Below are 6,964 nucleotides of genomic sequence, written 5' to 3'. Positions count from 1 at the left end.
CATTTGATAATGTGGTGCTTTCTTAGGCTGTGAGGGAATATAAGGCAAAAAATTTGATTTACCAGCTGTAGCTGTGGAGACTAGGTCCGAGAGACCTTCCCCAAACAATTCCTCACCCCTGTAAGGTAAAACCTCCATATGCCTTTTTGAGTCGGCATCACCTGTCCATTGCCGGGTCCATAGGACTCGTCTATCAGAAATCGACATAGCGTTTATTCTAGAACCCAGTAGACTAATGTCACTTTGAGCATCTCTCATATATAGGACAGCATCTTTTATATGCCCTATGGTCAATAACATAGCATCCTTATCTAGGGTCTCAATCTCTGCTGATAAGGTATCTGTCCATGCTGCCACCGCGCTACAACCCCGGCCGACGCAATTGCCGGTCTGAGTAAGGTACCAGAATGTGTGTAAATGGACTTTAGGGTAACCTCCTGCTTGCGGTCAGCATGGTCCCTGATGGTAGCCGTATCCTGGGATGGCAGCGCTACCTTTTTGGATAAGCGTGTCAATGCTTTATCCACCCTAGGGGAGGATTCCCACCGTATCCTGTCCATTGGCGGGAAAGGATACGCCATAAGAATCCTTTTGGGAATCTGCAGCTTTTTGTCTGGAGATTCTCAAGCTTTTTCACATAATTCGTTCAACTCATGTGAGGGGGGAAAGGTTATCTCAGGTTTCTTTCCCTTATACATGTGTACCCTCGTGTCAGGGACAGGGGACTCTGTGATGTGCAAAACATCTTTTATTGCAATAATCATATATCGAATACATTTAGCCAATTTTGGCTGTAACTTTGCATCATCGTAGTCGACACTGGAGTCAGAATCCGTGTCGGTATCTGTGTCAACTATTTGGGATAGTGGGCGCTTTTGAGACCCCGAAGGTCCCTGCGACATAGGGACAGGCATGGGTTGACTCCCTGACTGTTCCCTAGCTTCAGCTTTGTCTAATCTCTTGTGTAATAAGTTTACATTAGCACTTAAAACATTTCACATATCCATTCAGTCAGGTGTCGGCGTTGTCGATGGAGACACCACATTAATTTGCTCCTGCTCCTCTCTAGGAGAGCCTTCTACCTCAGACATGTCGACACACGTGTACCGACACACCATACACTCAGGGAATCCTCTTATCTGAGGACAGTTCCCCAACAAGGCCCTTTGGAGAGACAGAGAGAGAGAGTATGCCAGCACACACCCCAGCGCTATATGACCCAGGAAAAAAACACAATAATTTTATGTTTACCCAGTAGCGCTGTATTTCCATATATATATGCGCCTAATTATGTGCCCCCCTCTTCTTTAAGACCCTCTTTCTACCGTGGTATAAGCAGGGGAGAGTCCGTGGAGCTTCCCCTCAGCGGTGCTGTGGAGAAAATGGTGCTGGTGAGTGCTGAGGGAGAAGCCCCACCCCCTCAGCGACGGGCTTCTGTCCCGCTCAAATATAGTAAAAAAATGGCGGGGGCTCTTATATATATATATACAGTGCCTAGCTGCATATATATTTATTTTGCCAAAGAGAGGTCTATATTGCTGCCCAGGGCGTCCCCCCTGAGCCCTTCACCCTTACACTGACTGCCGTGTGTGAGGTGTATGGGAGCAATTGAGCACAGCTTTACTGCTGTGCGTTACCTCAGTGAAGATCATGAAGTCTTCCGCCGCCTCTGAAGTCTTCTTTTCTTCTCATACTCACCCGGCTTCTATCTTCCGGCTCTGCGAGGGGGACGGCGGCGCGGCTCTGGGACGGACGGCGAGGGTGAGACCTGCGTACCGATCCCTCTGGAGCTAATGCTGTACAGTAGCCTAAGAAGCAGAGCCTATCAACTCACAGAAGTAGGTGTGCATCTCTCCCCTCCGCCCCTCGATGCAGGGAGTCTGTTGCCAGCAGGCTCCCTGAAAATAAAAAAATCTAACAAATATACTTTCTGTCAGGAAACTCAGGAGAGCTCCCTGAAAAGCACCCAGTCTCCTCTGGGCACAGTAGTAAACTGAGGTCTGGAGGAGGGGCATAGAGGGAGGAGCCAGTGCACACCCAGATCTAAAGTCTTTCTTTAAGTGCCCATGTCTCCTGCGGAGCCCGTCTATCCCCCATGGTCCTTACGGAGTCCCCAGCATCCTCTGGGACGTAAGAGAAAAATTATGCTGGCAGAAAAATCCAATTGAGTGATTAAACAGCTCCAGAGCTGCTCTGTAAGGCAAGTAAAAGGGTGTGGGCCCTGCAGCACTACCTGTAGTTTGCATTGTGCATTGGAAGCCTAGTTTGCTGTCTGTTTCCACTTCTTTTTTCTTGAGCCCCTCCCGTCTATACCCTTGTGCACTATCCTGACTTCTCCTCCTGTCTGCTTACTTTGTGCCTTCCAATGCACAATGCAAACTACAGGTAGTGCTGCAGGGCCCACACCCTTTTACTTGCCTTACAGAGCAGCTCTTGAGCTGTTACAGTGCCCAGCTGCTGCAAGAAATCAGCGTGAATGCTTCAGGGGCTGGGGCATGGCCAACATGAGCCCCACACCGAAGGAGGGTGGGGGTGTTTAATGCGAACTAGGGGTCTCGCACAATGCGAACTACAGGTAGTGCTGCAGGGCCCACACCCTTTTACTTGCCTTACAGAGCAGCTCTGGAGCTGTTACAGTGCCCAGCTGCTGCAAGAAATCAGCTTGAATGCTTCAGGGGCTGGGGCATAGCCAACATGAGCCCCACACCGACGGAGGGTGGAGGTGTTTAATGCGAACTAGGGGTCATCCAAGTGCCGCAAAAGGCCGCCATGCCCTGCACGCCCCTTTTCTCTTTTCATATGCAGACGAGGGTTGAAGCCAACTTTGACCCACTGCTTGGATGACATCGCCATATGCAAATCCATCTGCTGCAGGCCTTCCCCCAGGAATGCTTGCACTAGTTGTTGCATTTGGTTTGTTGTTTGGGGGTGCTTCAGTATTAGGCAGCCTTCTGCCCTCCCATGTTCATCTGAAAATATGTGTTCTCCCTGCAGTTGTTGTCCCCAGATGAGAGTTCCCTTGTGCTGCCTCAGTTGAATCTCCTTTACTTGACAGAGATGTGCCTGAGCAGCGGCCCTCCCCAGCCCTATCCCAAATCATACTTATTTTGCATAGGAGATACCATGGTCATGAAGACTGTTCTCCCAGGGTGCGGTTCATTCATTGCATTCTGGGTATGCTGACCCCTGTGATTTCCCCAAATGTGGGAAACTCGACTGCATTATTTAATGCGAACTAGGGGTCATCCAAGCACCGCAAAAGGCCGCCATGCCCTGCATACCCCTTTTCTCTTTTCATAAGCAGACGAGGTTTGAAGCCAACTTTGACCCACTGCTTGGATGACATCACTTGCTGCCTTTCCAATGAAGCAAGTTTAATTTAATAATAGGTGAAAAACCATCCCTACAAAGGTGTTAATCAGATACTTGGCTTTGTGGACACTTTTCAGAGCACAAATTTGTTAGCATAAAAATAAAGCCAGAAAATGAAGAGCTGTTTAATCACTCAATTGGATTTTTCTGCCAGCATATTTCTTTTTCTCTGCAACCCACTGCTAAATTGTGCTTCGTGGCTGTTTTTTTTATAAAATCACTTAATCAAATCTAACTCTGATTACATCAGAGAAGGCCAGGTACCCTACACCATAAGAGGTGGTTTGAAATTTTTACTTGTCTACTTAAAGATCACCAAAATCTGATAACGAGGTCAATTACGTCCCTAGGTGGGATTGAACCACCAACCTTTTGGTTAACAACTGAACACGCTAACTGTTTGCGCCTCAGAGACACTTTGCGAAAGTACATACTGACAAAGGTTAATAAGCATTCATCTAGAACGTTTCCTAGAAAAACTTTAAAAAGTCAATAATCTGGAGAGTTTTTGTAAGATGTTCCTTCCATCAACCAATGAAGAAACACATTGGTACTTTCCCATGATGAGTGAGTGCTTCAGGATCTCTTGCACTTACATGTGCAGCAAAGGACTACAATGGAAGCATGCTGGGCCTATAACCCAGAGGTAGGCAGATTGCAACTGTCCTCTGCTATATGCATTTTTTTTGTTAATTAAAGTAATCCAAAACTGGGATTGATATTTTGGCTCTTTTATTTTTACTTAAAGTACAATAACTTTTACCGTTTTAATTTGTTTTAATAGTATATTGACAGTATTGTTTTCTTTCAAAAATCCACTTAATTTTCTTTACCCTATTATTAAAATGGTAATTGACAAAAACAAACTACATTGTCACCAGAAGAGCAATACAAAATGTACAAGTGATATATTAAAATCATCTTTTCAGCTTGAATTTCAATGATGCATTGAGGTAACGATTTTGTGAGAAACATCTTCACCCTTAAATAAAGATTTTCTTAATTCCCTACCTGTGTGCTAATTAGATATCACCTTGTTTTCACATTAAACAGACTTCCACATGAGAAAGCAGCAAGGATGCAGTGGCGTTAATGTTTCCTGGTGTCAACCTGTATTATTTCAGTAGACATTGAAATGAGGATGCATCTTGCTGCCTTTCCAATGAAGCAAGTTTAATTTAGTAATAGGTTAAAAACCATGCCTACAAAGGTGTTAATCAGAGACTTGGCTTTGTGGACACTTTTCAGAGAACAAATTTGTTAGCATAAAAATAAAGCCAGAAAATGAAGAGCTGTTTAATCACTCAATTGGATTTTTCTGCCAGCATTTTTCTTTTTCTCTGCAACCCACTGCTAAATTGTGCTTCCTAGCTGTTTTTTTATAAAATCACTTAATCAAATCTAACTCTGATTACATCAGAGAAGGCCAGGTACCCTACACCATAAGAGGGGGTTTGAAATTTTGACTTGTCTACTTAAAGATCACCAAAATCTGATAACAAGGTCAATTACGTCCCTGGGTGGGATTGAACCACCAACCTTTTGGTTAATAGCCTTATACACTAACTGATTGCGCCACAGCGACACTTTTCAAAAGTACATACTGACAAAGGCTAATAAGCATTCATCTAGAACGTTTCCTAGAAACATTTTAAAAAGTCAATAATGTGGAGAGTTTTTGTAAGATGTTTCTTCCATCAACCAATGAAGAAACACATTGGTACTTTCCTATAATGAGTGAGTGCTTCAGGATCTCTTGCACTTACATGTGCAGCAGAGTACTGTAATGGAAGCATGCTGGGTCCATAACCCAGAGGTAGGCAGATTGAAACTATCCTCTGCTATATGCATTGTTTTTGTTAATTAAAGTAATCCAAAACTGGGATTGATATTTTTGCTCTTTTATTTTTACTTAAAGTACAATAACTTTTACCATTTTAATTTGTTTTAATAGTATATTGACAGTATTGTTTTCTTTCAAAAATCCAATTAATTTTCTTTACCCGATTATTAAAATGGTAATTGACAAAAACAATCTACATTGTCACCAGAAGAGCAGTACAAAATGTACAAGTGATATATTAAAATCATCTTTCCAGCTTGAATTTCAATGATGCCTTGGTGCAACAATTTTGTGAGAAACATCTTCACCCATAAAGAAAGATTTTCTTAATTCCTTACCTGTGTGCTGATTAGATATCACCTTGTTTTCACATTAAACAGACTTCCCCATGAGGAAGCAGCAAGGATGCAGTGACGTTTATGTTTCCTGGTGTCAACCTGTATTATTTCAGTAGACATTGAAATGAGGATGCATCTTGCTGCCTTTCCAATGAAGCAAGTTTAATTCAGTAATAGGTGAAAAACCATTCCTACAAAGGTGTTAATCAGAGACTTGGCTTTGTGGACACTTTTCAGAGAGCAAATTTGTTAGCATAAACATAAAATCAGAAAATGAAGAGCTGTTTAATCACTCAATTGGACTTTTCTGCCAGCATAATTTTTTTTCTCTGCAACCCACTGCTAAATTGTGCTTCCTAGCTGTTTTTTATAAAATCACTTAATCAAATCTAATTCTGATTACATCAGAGAAGGCCGGGTACCCTACACCATAAGAGGGGGTTTGAAATTTTGACTTGTCTACTTAAAGATCACCAAAATCTGATAACAAGGTCTATTACGTCCCTGGGTGGGATTGAATCACCAACCTTTAGGTTAATAGCCATACACACTAACTGATTGCGCCACAGCGACACTTTGCAAAAGTACATACTGACAAAGGCTAATAAGCATTCATCTAGAACGTTTCCTAGAAAAACTTTAAAAAGTCAATAATCTGGAGAATTTTTGTAAGAAACACATTGGTACATTCCCATGATGAGTGAGTGCTTCAGGATCTCTTGCACTTACATAGGCTATTAACCAAAAGGTTCCCACCCAGTGATGTAATTGACCTTGTGATCAGATTTTGGTGATCTTTAAGTAGACAAGTCAAAATTTCAAACCCCCTCTTATGGTGTAGGGTACCTAGCCTTCTCTGACGTAATCAGAGTTAGATTTAATTAAGGTGCGCAAGGGCATAGAAGGGAGCGGTTTAAGAAAAGAGAAGTGGAAACAGACAGCAAACTAGGCTGGAGAGAGACCTGAGACAAAGAGATCTGAATTATACGAGAGCCGACCAGGGGAAACACAAATTATGCAGTCAAGTTTCCCACATTTGGGGAAATCGCAGGAGCAGCACACCCAGAGTGCAATGGGTGAGCCTTTCCCTGGGAGAAGCACCTTCATGATCATAGTATCTCACCTGGCAGGTAAGTAGGAGTTGGGCTAGTGCTGGGGAGGGTCGCTGCTCGGGTACCCCCCTGTCAAGTGAAGGAGATCCAACTGAGGCAGCACAAGGGAACTCTCGAAAGAAGAACAAGGCTAGAGGAAGATCTGAGACAAAGAAATCTGACTTTTACCAGAGCTGACCAGAGGAAAGCACAAACACAGTCCCCCACTACCACCAGGAAACATTAACGCCACTGCATCCTTGCTGCTTTCTCATGTGGAAGTCTATTTAATGTGAAAACAAGGTGATATCTAATTAGCA

The 6,964-nt window shown here is 43.3% G+C and overlaps 1 non-coding gene and 1 pseudogene across 1 annotated transcript; one reads left to right on the top strand and one right to left on the bottom strand.

The window, feature by feature from the left end:
• Positions 1-3,098: 3,098 nt before the first annotated feature.
• LOC135049652 (U1 spliceosomal RNA) lies at positions 3,099-3,277 on the top strand (annotated as a pseudogene).
• Positions 3,278-6,528: 3,251 nt separating this feature from the next.
• On the bottom strand, positions 6,529-6,691 carry LOC135049457 (U1 spliceosomal RNA). The gene has a single exon (XR_010241210.1). It is a non-coding gene; the product is annotated as a U1 spliceosomal RNA (small nuclear RNA).
• Positions 6,692-6,964: the final 273 nt, after the last annotated feature.

The sequence above is a fragment of the Pseudophryne corroboree genome, unplaced genomic scaffold (genome assembly GCF_028390025.1).
Source record: "Pseudophryne corroboree isolate aPseCor3 unplaced genomic scaffold, aPseCor3.hap2 scaffold_99, whole genome shotgun sequence".
Lineage (NCBI taxonomy): Eukaryota > Metazoa > Chordata > Amphibia > Anura > Myobatrachidae > Pseudophryne > Pseudophryne corroboree.
Note: the sequence above shows the minus strand (reverse complement) of the source record. Positions and strands in the feature narration are given on the sequence as shown.